The sequence below is a fragment of the Oryctolagus cuniculus genome, chromosome 16, assembly GCF_051225735.1.
Source record: "Oryctolagus cuniculus isolate XC-2025 breed Fujian yellow rabbit chromosome 16, ASM5122573v1, whole genome shotgun sequence".
NCBI classification, from domain to species: domain Eukaryota; kingdom Metazoa; phylum Chordata; class Mammalia; order Lagomorpha; family Leporidae; genus Oryctolagus; species Oryctolagus cuniculus.
Window position 1 is genome coordinate 69,120,645 of NC_142882.1, and position 12,743 is coordinate 69,133,387.

The window sequence follows — 12,743 nt, forward strand, 5'->3', positions numbered from 1 at the left end:
ACCTTGACCATGTCTTGATCTTACCCAGTTGCAGTTCAGCTTCCAGACGCCTGTTCCTCAAGGCGTGTGAAGAAAATGTGGAATAAAATCCATAACCACATCTTGGTGGCTTCCCTGCAGTGTACGCAGGAAGCGTGGTGGGCCCATGCCAGCGCTCTCACTGAAATGAAATTTAGAAACATGTGAGGTCAGGTGTATTAGTTCCCTATTGCTGTGTAACACATTACTACAGACAGCAAAAGCAACACATGTTCATTATCTCACAGCTTCTATGGGTAAGAATTCTGGGCACAGCATAGTTGGATTTTCTGCTTAGGATCTCACAGTGCTATAATCAAGGCATTGCCTGGGCTTTGCTTTCAATTGGGAGCTCTACTGGGGGAATAATTTGCTTCCAAGATCACTCAGGTTGTTGGCCAAGTAATTTCCTTGCATTTGTAAGACTGCAAGTCCCCGGTTCCCTGGTGGTTGTTGGTTGAAGGCTTCCTTCAGCTCCACTAGGCTGATCTTTACCACGAGGGCTTCCTCAGCACAGTTCATCACTTCATCAAACCAGCAATGAACGTCTCTAGACTCATTTATCTTTCCTCTGACTCCGTGTGTGAATGTGCAGCTGCTGCTGCCCCGTACCACGCGAATGATGTGCAAGCATTGCTCACAGGAATTTTTATAGAAGATTGGATGCATAAATACCCCAAAATTAAATGCTCAATTAATAAGAAAGTGTTCTTGAGTTAGTTGTAATGATTTTATTACTTGTAGCTATACTAAAACCCATAACTGGTCCAACTTAAAAGAATGCATCTTAAGTTATAAAATTCAAGTCAATAAAAAACCAAATTATTCATTAAGCCTACATGCAAAATAAAAAAGATCAGGTATGCCAAAATTTTGAAAATGTACTATTTATGCACCTTTTGTTGAAAAGCTACTAAAAAGCATACCTAGGGGAAAACAAAGTATTCAACCAGGAAGAAGAGAACATAAAATCTGGGAAACCCTGAAGGCAGAAGACAGGTCCCAGGACAAGAGCTGTGCAGCAGACTCTGCGTGGGAATGCAGTTGCAAATGCTGCCAAAGTCCCCCCAAAGGGGTGGCCTGAATACACCACAGACCCTCAGCCAGCCATTTCTCGCAGCGACGCATGTGGCGATTCCAATGCCCAGAGCTTTCCTGGAGAAGGGGACACCCCTGCAAAGGGCTGACATGATTTAGAAAACCTTTAGAAAGCTGAGCTGGGAAATAAAACACAGAGATTTGGCCTTCTGCCTATAACCTTGGATCACTTGGGGATTGTAGTAAAAAAGATCCAGAACTTTACACAGTCAATAGCATGGCAATTTGGTAAACTGGGTTTTTTACTCTTAACCTTAGAAAACGATGCATATTTGTTCTTCAAAGAGAGTGAGAGATAAGACATAGCTGTTGTAAAAAATAGTGTCTTAAATGTTATTTTAAGTTATGCTAGAGTAATGAATAGAGTTATAGAGTTACATTTGAAACAGCTACATAGTTAGTAGAAGAAAGAGTTAAGTAAGTGAGCTTAATGCATCCATTATAGGAAGAAAGAAAAAAGATAATATTTATAGATTATAACAAAAAAGCAGTGTTTTTGCTGCAGAAATGTGTAGGCAACCAAAAATAAAATTAGAAAAAGAATTGGTTGTACAACAAAGTGAACATACTTAACACAAGCAAGCTGTGCCCTTAAAAATCTTAAGATGGTGAATTTTACATTCTGCATATTTTATTTCAATTAAATATTTTTCACAAACCAAGATTGTTTGTAACTGGTTGACTCAAGGTTAAATATAAGTAGATTATAGGGTTGTTGCATTTTTTTAAAAGCCTGTACTATTTAGGTTTATTAGGCATGTGCATATGGTATTTTGATAAATATACAACAAATCTTAGAACACAATTATGTGTCTCTTAACAGGGGCTATGTATTCTAAGAGCTGTGTTGTTTTGTTATAGTGCAAACATAAAGTATTCTTGCACAAACCTGGATGGCATAGGTCAGTCACTCTACCCGGCCTCCCGATGCCATGCAGTCAGTAAACCTGAGATGTACCAGGCTCTGTCAGCTTAAGAGGGCAGACCATTTTATGGTAAACTTTTTTAAAAAGAACTAAAAGGAGTATACTCTGAAATAACAATAAAAAGTATGGTATGTCCAATATATAAATCAGTAACATGGTTGCTTATTATCCAGTTTTATGATCTGTATGTAATAGTGCTAGACTTTTTTTTTAAAGATTGTATTTATTTGTGAAGTAGAGTTACAGACAGAGAGAGGGACAGACAGAGAGAGGTCTTCCACCAGCTGGTTCACTCCCTAAGTGGCTGCAAAGGCAGAAACTGAGCCAATCTGAAACCAGGAGCCAGGAGCTTCTTCTGGGTCTCCCACGCCAGCGTAGGGACCCAGGCACTAGGGCCATCTTCCTGCCTTCTCAGCCATAGCAGAGAACTGGATCAGAAGAGGAGCAGGCAGGACACAAGCTAGCAACCATATGCGGAGGCTTAGCTACTACACCACAGTGCTGGCCCTAACACTGCTAGACTTTTACACTATTGGCAGCCCTATAGGTTGGTTCAGGTCAGCATCACCACAGATGTGTGAGTAATTTGTTGTGCTATGACTTTACAGCAGCTGTGATTTCACTAGGCTGTATGAACCCTTCAGCTCCATGATAATCTTTTTGGGACCACCAATGTATACATGGTCTATGAATGCTCAAAATGCCAGTATGCAGCATGGACTGTGCTTTCAGCTGCAAGTAGCAGAGCTGCCAACTAACAGTGGTATGAAAAGAAACAATTAATGATCTCATGTAAAGAGCAGTCTGAGAGCACCTACACAATCCTGAACTCAGGGCCTTTCCACTTACCCATTCTGCTCACCTGTGCCGGTTCTCAGCTTCCAATTCACACTGCTCTGCTCTGTGGTTCTGTGCCCGGGCTCCATAGCACCTTTCCTTGGCTCAGTGTGAAACTTCTCACTGATTGGCTGGAGGACAATGCAGGAAGAAGGGGCCCTCACACAGGTTCTGTTGGACACTTTGTACATGGTGGCTTCTACTGTACGTGGTGGCTGACAGGGCATGAGGCAACCTGTGGTGCTCACTGCACTCAGAGGGCAGACTTCCAGTGAATCCCACTGGGTCCCCAGTTTCCCTGTGGGTGGCAGCTGTCACAGTCAGCACATTGCCTGCCAGTTTCAGTAGTCATCACAGATGATGGGTTTCTAGCAAATTCCACCTACAGGTGAGCCAGCTTTCTGGTGTTTCAGCCCTCACTCTCTGTAGCAACTGCCTTGCCTTCCTCCGAAGGATCCCAGAAGGTGATTTCCTGGTGAGATTTGCTATCGCCTTAGTGGTCAATTTCCAGTTTGCCAGTTCAGTCCTGGGCCACCCCAGCCAACTCCTCCTTGACCAGAGGGCACTAACCACACTCTCCAATGAGCTCTGAATTTTGGCTGTTGGATCTTGGGTTCTCTTTCAGATCTATTCCCACCTCAGGCACTCTGCCTGGGCTCTATGAGTCGTGGTCATTCCTGCGTTCTGTAGCATTCTTCTTGTCCTGTAGTAGCCAATTCCCTGTTTGGTTAAAATTCCTTCCCTGTCAAATTACTGTCTCCTGGCTGGATCCTGAATAATGGATACATGACCTGAATGCATGCCAGGACCTCCTCTCATAGTGGAAAGATAGCTGCTACCTGCCAAATACTACATACAGGCAAAATAATTTCTGGAGAAAGACAGAGAGACATTTTCTCTTCTGAAATGCTCCCAGCTGATTCCCCTTCAAGCTTTATTACCCAGAATAGAGTCACATACAAGTGACGAGTGAAAGGAAACCTGAAAGCTGCCTCTGACCCTCAGAGGAGGTGGGGAAACAGCTGAGGGAGCTGCTGCTGACAGGCAGACGACACTGTCCATCACAAGTTCACAGTGCAACAGGAGCCAAGAGACACCCATGGCAGTCTATGTGGTCACGCACCAGCGAGAAGTGAGAACGTCTTAGACTTGAAGAACAGGTCATGGTCGGGGAAGGGGCAGAACTTGAACTGGAAAAAAAGGTAAGCAGCATTTAGTAAGTAGAGAATAGGAGGCATAATATTGCACACCAAAATAACTTGTATTAATCCATTTTCCCTACTATACTAAAGTACCCTGGACTGGGAGCCTCAGGAACCGCAAGTTTATTTGTCACAGTAGTGCAGGTTGGAAAGTTCACAGTCGAGACCCCAGCAGGGTCTTCCCTCTTGTGAGGACCCACTTCCTGGTTTGTAGGCACAGTCTTCTCAGTGTCCATGCCCAGCAGAGGGCACGGGGAGGTTTCTGGACCTCTGTCGTGAGTCTGCAAATCCCATAACCTGATCACTAACCCGAAGGCCTCACCTCCTAATTCAGCCTTGCCTTCTTTCAGGGACCCCCGATTTCCATGCACGGTTTTTGTAGAGCCTCTCCTGCAGGTCTAGAGATGGGAAATGCTCATCGTTCAACCAACAGAGCAAAACCAAAGCTGAACTATCCTTTCCACTTTATTAGACCCCTCACAAAGTTCTAGTCTTCTTATCCCTGAATACGTGGGGATTGGGACAGATACCCATAGGAGCCTTTGGCCACCTGTTAGTAATTTCTGGAGGGGATATGTGCACGTATATGGGGCACTTGCCAATCCTATCTTCAGGTTGGGGACATTGATATAAATGTTAGATGACAGAAAATGTTCAGTTGATGTCTTATTACATATGATGCACATGTATGTTCCTGCTTATATATTCCAGTTCATTTTGAAAAAGGCTGTGTGCAGCTGCATATATCCATAAAATGCAGATTAACACAGGTAAGACCTAGAAAAAAGTACCCATCAAATACTGTAGAGCTATTAAAGATTCATCTAAAGGTTTGGGCAGGAGACTGCCATGAAAGAAAGCATGCCTTAGAAAGATTAAACTGGGGATAGATGAGGGAAGAATGAGTGTAAAAGTTCAAGAAGCTGACCCATCAGCCTCTGCTACAGAAACCTGGACACACAGTAGAAAAGTACCTGGCCGCAGGTATGCAGGTAGAGGTGTGGGAGAAGACAGTGCAGAACAGTTTGGGGGTTCTGCATTGGAAATGCTTATGGGAAATGTCAGTGATTTTGCTCCCCTGCTGAATCAAGGCACAGTGTGATCAGGAAAACACCTGAGAATGAGTCCTCTCTTCCAAGCATGGGTCTGAAATCTTACTGCCTAGGCAGTTTTCCTCCAAAATGTGCTCTATGGAGTTAGCAGAATTGTGCATGTGAGAATCAGTGGGCAGGCATTAGATAAGAGCAGCCCAACTGTGGTGTTTGCTGAGTGCACCTGAGGACTAGAGAGTGAGAGGGGCCAGCATTGTGGTGCAGCAAGTAAAGCTATCGCCTGCAACACTAGTATCCCCTGTAGGTGCTGGTTTATGTCCCAGCTGCTCCACTTCCAATCCAGCTCCTCGCAGCCCTGGCAGGAAGAGAGCACTGTACTGGATTTTAGAAAACAGCCTAGCGGGGGCCGGCGTTTAGCTAAGTGGTTCAGACACCAAGCAGGACACCTGCATCCTGTATCAGAGGGCCTCGTTCAAGTCTCAGCTCTGCTTCTTGCTAATGTACACCCCATAAAGCAACAGATGACACCTCAAGTACTTGGGTCCCTGCCACCTAAGAGAGAGACACAGATGAAGTTCCAGGCTCATGGCTTTGGCCTGCCTCAGCCCTGACTGCTGTGTCCATTTTGGGAGTGAACCATGGGATAGAAGATTCTCTCTCTCTCTCTCTCTCTCTCTCTCTCTCTCTCTCTCTCTCTCTTATTTTCAAATCAAACTGAAAATAAGCAAAACCTTAATTTAAAAAAACCCAGCATGACAGTGCCAACTTCCACGATGAAGCATCCTTTCAGTGTCTCAGAGCAGAACCAACCCCTCGGCGCTCCTGCAGGGGAAGCCGCTGCCTCTCTAGTCCCGAGTCACCTGGACCACCTCCACTTGTGTCCTCAGAAGCAGTGAGAAGATGCTCAGGCCAGGCAGGGCACCACGCTGCCTCTCTTAGGGAGTCCAAGCTGGGCTTTCCAACTGTCTTTCGGCACACTCCAGAGAGTGCTGTGCGGTTCCCAGCCAGACTGCTTTCAAACAGTACCAGGCAAGTCCCCTGGAACTCTTCTCAGCTCTTCTCTGCAGCCGTGGAGACAGCTCCTTGGGTGCGATCCAGCCTGCTGAATCACTCGTTTCCTGTTCTTGATCTCAGAAATTTCTGTTTGATGTTGCTTTCCCAAAAACTATAATTTTTGGAGGAAACAATATTTTATATAATGCTGCTTTATGGGTTCAAGCACTTAAACCGGATCATTTTGAGGATGCCTTACCATGATAATCATTTTCCAACAAAAAGTTCTGGGTGCTGAGAATAACTCTGAAATGATCCACCCATGACGTGAGGCTGTTGGATGTCACAGGCAGGATTCCTGTTTCTGTTTACAACATAAAGTTGAAGACATTGCTCAACCTGTCAGTAACAAGTCAGAAGAAGCTGCCATTTGTAAAAATGTCAGACGCATTTGCTGGTGCGCGCCAAGGATCAGCTGTGTGGGTGTTTCCAAGTCTCCCATCTTATGAGAGCACCCTTCCTTTTCATGTTGAAATAAAAAGGATTCTGTTCCTCTCCCTCACTGAGCTGACTCCATGCATTTCTCAGAAATTTCAGGGACTTTCCACTTCTCCTGGTTACTCACTGTCCTAACATCCTCCATTTAATTATCTTGCAGCTGGATTTTCACCTCTTACATCTCCTGCCTCTCTCCTCTCTGCATCAAACCAAATGTGGGAACATGATTCTTCTCTGATTTTCCCAAGATATCAATCACATGAGATGTCATTTTTAGAAATTTTACTAAAGAATGGGAAGTAAGGCAGCACATGACTGAAAAACACCTATTGGTGCATTGGAGGCCTCCTTGTTCTAGAAGCCTCCTGGCTATTTCCTCAAGGAAGAATCTCCCTTGCTCACCCCTGCCCTCTACCACCTTCCACACAGCTGGCCCCGGCTTGTTCATCTGTAAACTGTCTCCCTCTCTCCCTCCTAAGTTGCCTTGACATCTTTAAATTCTCCTTATGTTATAGGGGCAGGTTAGTTTAATTTTCTTAATCTCACTCTTACTCCATCCAGAGCAAGGCCTGGGGTCTGATTTTCCACTGCAGTTTTAACAACAATCAGTCATGCTGCCAGGCAAACCTTGCTTCCCAATCCAATCTACTACATTAATATTTAAATCCTTAAATTTAAAAAGTTGTGTAGGTACTGTAATGTATCTATTCTCATCAGAAATCAGAAACAGGGTTGTAGGCACCTGGCACAGCAGTTAAGATACAGCTGGAGACACTCGCATCACATATTGGAGTGCCTGGGTGAGAGTCCAGCTCTGCTTTTGATTACAACTTCCTGCTAAAGTGCACCCTGGGAGGCAGCAGGCGATGGCGCAAGTCCTTACTTCTGGGCCACCCACAAGAGACATTTAGATTGAATTCCTGGCTGCTGGCTTCGGCCTCTAACCAACCCATTTCTCGGCAAATATTTGGAGAGTGAACTAGAAGATGGAACAGCCCCAACTCTCAGTGTGTGTGTGTCTGTCTGTGTCACTCTGTCTCTTTCTTTCTGCCTTTCAAATAAACTGAAAAAAGGAAAAATGAAAAGAAACAAAACAAAAAGAAATCAGAAACAGAAGGACTCGGTTTCCAAGCTTACCAGTAGCATTTATTTTTATTTTTATTTTTTTTTAAGATTTATTTACTTATTTAAAAGTCATGGCCGGTGCAGCGGCTCACTAGGCTAATCCTCCTCCTGTGGTGCCGGCACCCCGCGTTCTAGTCCTGGTTGGGGCGCCAGATTCTGTCCCAGTTGCCCCTCTTCCAGGCCAGCTCTCTGCTGTGGCCCGGGAAGGCAGTGGAGGATGGCCCAGGTCCTTGGGTCCTGCACCTGCATGGGAGACCAGGAGGAAGCACCTGACTCCTGGCTTTGGATTGGCGCAGCGCACCGGCCATAGCGGCCATTTGGGGGGTGAACCAACAGAAGGAAGACCTTTCTCTCTCTCTCTTTCTCTCTCTCTCTCTCTCACTGTCTAACTCTGCCTGTCAAAGAAAAAAAAGAAGAAGAAGAAGAAGAAGAAAGTCAGAGTTACACAGAGAGAGAAGGAGAGGCAGAGAAAGAGGGAGAGGTGTCTTTCATCTGTGGTTCATTTCCCCAATTGGCCACAGCGGCTGGAGCTGTGCCAATCCAAAGCCAGGCACCAGGAGCCTCCTCCAGGTCTCCCACACAGGTGCAGGGACCCAAGGACTTGGGCCTTCTCCTACTGCTTGCCCAGGCCACAGCAAAGAGCTGGATCAGCAGTGGATGCCAGTGCAGCAGGCCACAGCACTGGCCCATATATTTATCTTAAAATTTTCATCCAATTTTCTGGAAAAAATAATTTTTACATTCAACAATGTTTTAGACCAGTTTTTTCTGGCTCCCTGGTGGGAGTAATGATTACAGTGAAGGAACCTTTGTTTGTGGACCTGGCATGGATACTGGTGACCTCTACAGAAAAACAGTCCACTCTCCGGGAAAACCACCCCATTCCTCTTCCTTGCAGCAGAGGGGAGACCGTGAAAGTGTCACCACCAGCCACTAGGCATGAGAAGTACACATGCAATGCAATCCACTCTGTGCTATGTCAAAATACATACAGCATCTACATCTTCCTGTGGGATTCTCCCACATACCAGTATTCCTGCAAGTGTGGGCGAAGGACCCACAGGTTCTATGTCTTCCCCAAAGTGCTAGTCCATGAGAAAAGTATCAGTAACATATGCTTTCAAATACATCTTCATAAAGTCGCTGACTCCTACCATAAGGGTTGTACCATGCTATACGCTGAGGCTATCTCTCAGTTTTGCATTTTCAGTGCAATTATGTTCCACTTTAAATGAAATGGTAGTAATCTTAGATAACAGTTTTGTGGATTTTTTTTAATTGTTGTACAAGAGCAAACTACACCCTTGATCAAAAAAGTTACAAACGTCTGGAAACTAGTTCTCTAGAAACATATTAGAGAGATTAAGAAGATAAATGAAATAAAATATAAATGCAAACCTTTCTCTGCCCTGGCACTGTAGACAGCACAGGGAGCTTGTTTAAAGTCAGGGACTAGAAGGACTGTGGAAGTGGCTGGCAGAGGGGATCTTTCTCTCTCTCTTTCTCTCTCAAGAAAGAGGATTTGGGGGTCAGTGCTGTGGCGCATAGGGTAAAGCCACCGCCTGCAGTGCTGGCGTCCCATATGGGCACCATTTTGAGTCCTGGCTGCTCCACTTCTGATCCAACTCTTTGCTGTGGCTTAGGAAAGCAATTAAAGATGCCCAAATCCTTGGGACCCTACACCCATGTGGGAGACCCAGAAGAGGCTCCTGGCTTCTGGCTTCAGATCAACAGAGGATCAGCACAGCTTCAGCCATTGTGGCCAGTTGGGGAATGAATCAGCAGATGGAAGATCTCTCTTTGCCCCTCCTTCTCTCTCTGTGTAACTCTGTCTTTCAAATGAATAAATAAATCTTTAAAAAAAAGTAAATATGTCTCCTGAAGTTAAGATAATGTTAGATGTAGACAAAAAAAAAACTTATATTAAAAAAAAAAGTGGGTTTGGGGGCAGAATTAGGCCTAGCAGTTAAACTTGTTAGGACCCCTGCATCTCAGAATACCTAGGTTCACGTCCTGGCTCTGCTCCCAATTCCAGCTTCCGGCCAGGGAGCACACTGAGAGGCAGCAGGTGATGATTCAAGTGGTCAGGTCTTTTGCCACCATGTGGGAGTTCCAGATTAAATTCCTGACTCCTGCCTTTGGCCTAGCTCAGCCCTGGCTTGGATCTGTAGATGGGTATTTGTTTCTCTCTCTGTCTCTCTCTCTCTTCTTCTCTCCCTCTCTCTCCTTTCCTCTCTTTTTCTCAAATAAAATTAAAAATAAAAAGGAAGATTTAGAGAGAGGCCATGGGGCCCTGGAGAGCTGAAATCCACATCCCTCCCAAGAGTGTGCCCAGCTGTGCTTCCTGTTTTCCCACATTGCCCAAAAGCCCATCTTTGACTTAAGATTTCCATCTGCTCCCTGGGGAACACCTGGAAAGTCTGGGAAACTTAAAAAATAATATTTATTTGTTAGTTAGTTTGTTTGTTTGTTTAAAGGGCAGAGTGACAGACAGAAGTGGAAAGACAGAAAGAGAGATCTTCTATCTGCTGGTTCACTCCACAAATGGCTACAACAGCCAGGAGTAGACCAGGCCAAAACCGGGAGAAAGGAACTACATCCTGGTTTCCCACATGGGTGGCAGGAGTCCAGGTCTTGGGGAATCATCCGATGCCTTCCCAGGCTCATTAGCAGGAAGCTGGATTGGAAGCAGCGCAGCTGGAACTTGAACCAGCACTCTGATAGTGGATGCCAGTGTAGCAAGTAACAACCCACTGCACCACCATACTGGTCCCTCTGTGTGGAACTTTGGCAGCATAGAGAAGACACTGCCATACAATCAGTGTGATTTAATGACTTTCTTGGAAACATGGTGACTCCAGTTGTGGAGTTGGAGAAAGCCTGCATACTGATCTGTGCTTAGAGGGGTGATAGCTGTCCAAGGGAATTTAGAATGCCAGGGCATGTGGATGTGATTTGGGACTGTGAGTTGGCTTCTCAGACAATTTTTCTAATGAATTCTTTCTTTCTTTTAATGTATTTGACATTTAAAGAGGCATCAAACTTTTATTACACATGAATCTAAAATGCATATGACACTAAAAGTTAGACAAGTACTTTCTAAATTTCTGGTCTTTTGCCTGCCAAAATGAACAAAGGTAATATGGAATTTTAGTCTTGAAGAAATCTTGGAGATTTCCTCACAAATGAAAACCTGTGGCACTTGAATTCCATAATAAACCTCATGTCCAGGTCACAGTTAGAAACACGGCTTCCCAGACCCCTGAAAGCAAAGCATGTTGGTTCTCTGTTTGCCATCTTGTATGTTTTTAAGGAGATAGATTTAACATAATCTTAAGAACGTCTTTCTTTTATCTCATTTTTTTTGAAAAGCTGTAATAGGCAAATATTTATGTTCTGAAATTTCCAAGTTTTTGATTTTACTTTATGGACTTTGAAAATAAGAGTAATAAATGATAGCCTACATATCACTGTGCCTAATTATTGATTTAAAGTCTTTCCATTTCTTCCTTCATTCATACCTTTATTCTTCCCAATATCTCCATTTCTCTGCCAATAAGCAAATTATACATTTCATTTACAACTGATGAACTCAACCCATGACTGGTTAACCAAATGTGCATGTAGACTCTATGCCAAAAGTGTGGATGAAAAGACAGCACTCAAAGGAAAGGAAGCAGTTTTTAAAATGTGTCTCATCTCCCGTTCTTTTTAACTTTGAGAGAAGGAAAGCTCAAAGGTCTGCCCCTGGCTGGGTTAGTTTCCAGAATTTCTGTATTTTAACAGATTCTAGTCTTTGAGGGTTGTGTGCTTAGAACTACAGCATAGATTCTAGAAATAATATCCTGAAGCAACACAAGATAGGAGCAACATGAAGTGTCTGAAAGTGAACCAGTGCTAACTGAAGAATGGGATAAGGAAATCCCAATGCTAAGACAGCGGCAGAGGGGCAGTGAGGCTGGAGGGATTCCAGGGTTGTGCAGGTGATGAAGTCATTATCCTTTCCATTTCATTTGCAGGGTGCAGTTGGAGACTGCTCCCTGTGAAGTGTTGGTGGAGAAAGGAGGAGGATGGTGAAGTCTTGCCTACTGCCATGGGTTGCTGTCCAGAACAGGAAAAGGATATCCTGTACAGAATTGTGGGATTAACTGCCATTGTGGTCCACCAGTGTGGGGTGTCACTGATCAGCACGACTCTGGATTTTCTCAGATAGAGCCCAGATACAGAAGTAGAGATGAAGCATGTTGGGATTGACCCAGAGTCTAGAATGTTCAGGGCAGGTTCTCTGGAGAGACGAAAGCCTGGAAAGAAAGCACAGGGTGCTCACTACTAAAAATGGAAGAGAGATGGGGCTGCAAGTGGTGTTGCTGCCAGTGGTAGTTGAGGAGTTGCTGCAACAGGAGGAAGAGTGAGGTGGGGGAACGTGTCTGGGAATGCAGGCGGAAGCTGATTTTGAGGTGTGGTGAGTCCAGCGGTGACTGTGGTAGTGATAGGCAGGGGGAGCTGCCAGAAGAATGAACTAGCCTCCTGAACCGTGAAAGCTCCCAGAAGATAGGAGTTGGGTCGAAGAGGAAAACTTTGGCCAGGTACCTGCCTCTTTAGGGAACATGATACAGTAACGGGGGCTGAGCGGGCCATGTTGTAGAAACCAAATGCGAGCTTCAAAGCAAAGGAGTTTTCATAAAAATGCAGGAAGGATTCAATTACAGTAAGAACATGGAGCTGAAGTAGCAAGCAACTGAAATGTATTGGAAAGAGGAAGGATTTTGTGGGCAATGTGAGCCTTGGGGGAAAATGCAGTTGATGAGTCACAGATTCTAACCCCAGTCTGTCCATTGCTCACAGACACGATCAGGCAAAGTCCTCTCACAGTGCAAAAGCAGAGCTTGAATTACTGCAGTTTGCAGTTCCTAAAGGAAGCAAACAAACAAACGAAAAAGAGGGTAGCCTGTTAAAAACAAACCAGCTGGGAGTGTATGTGGCTTCTTTCCATG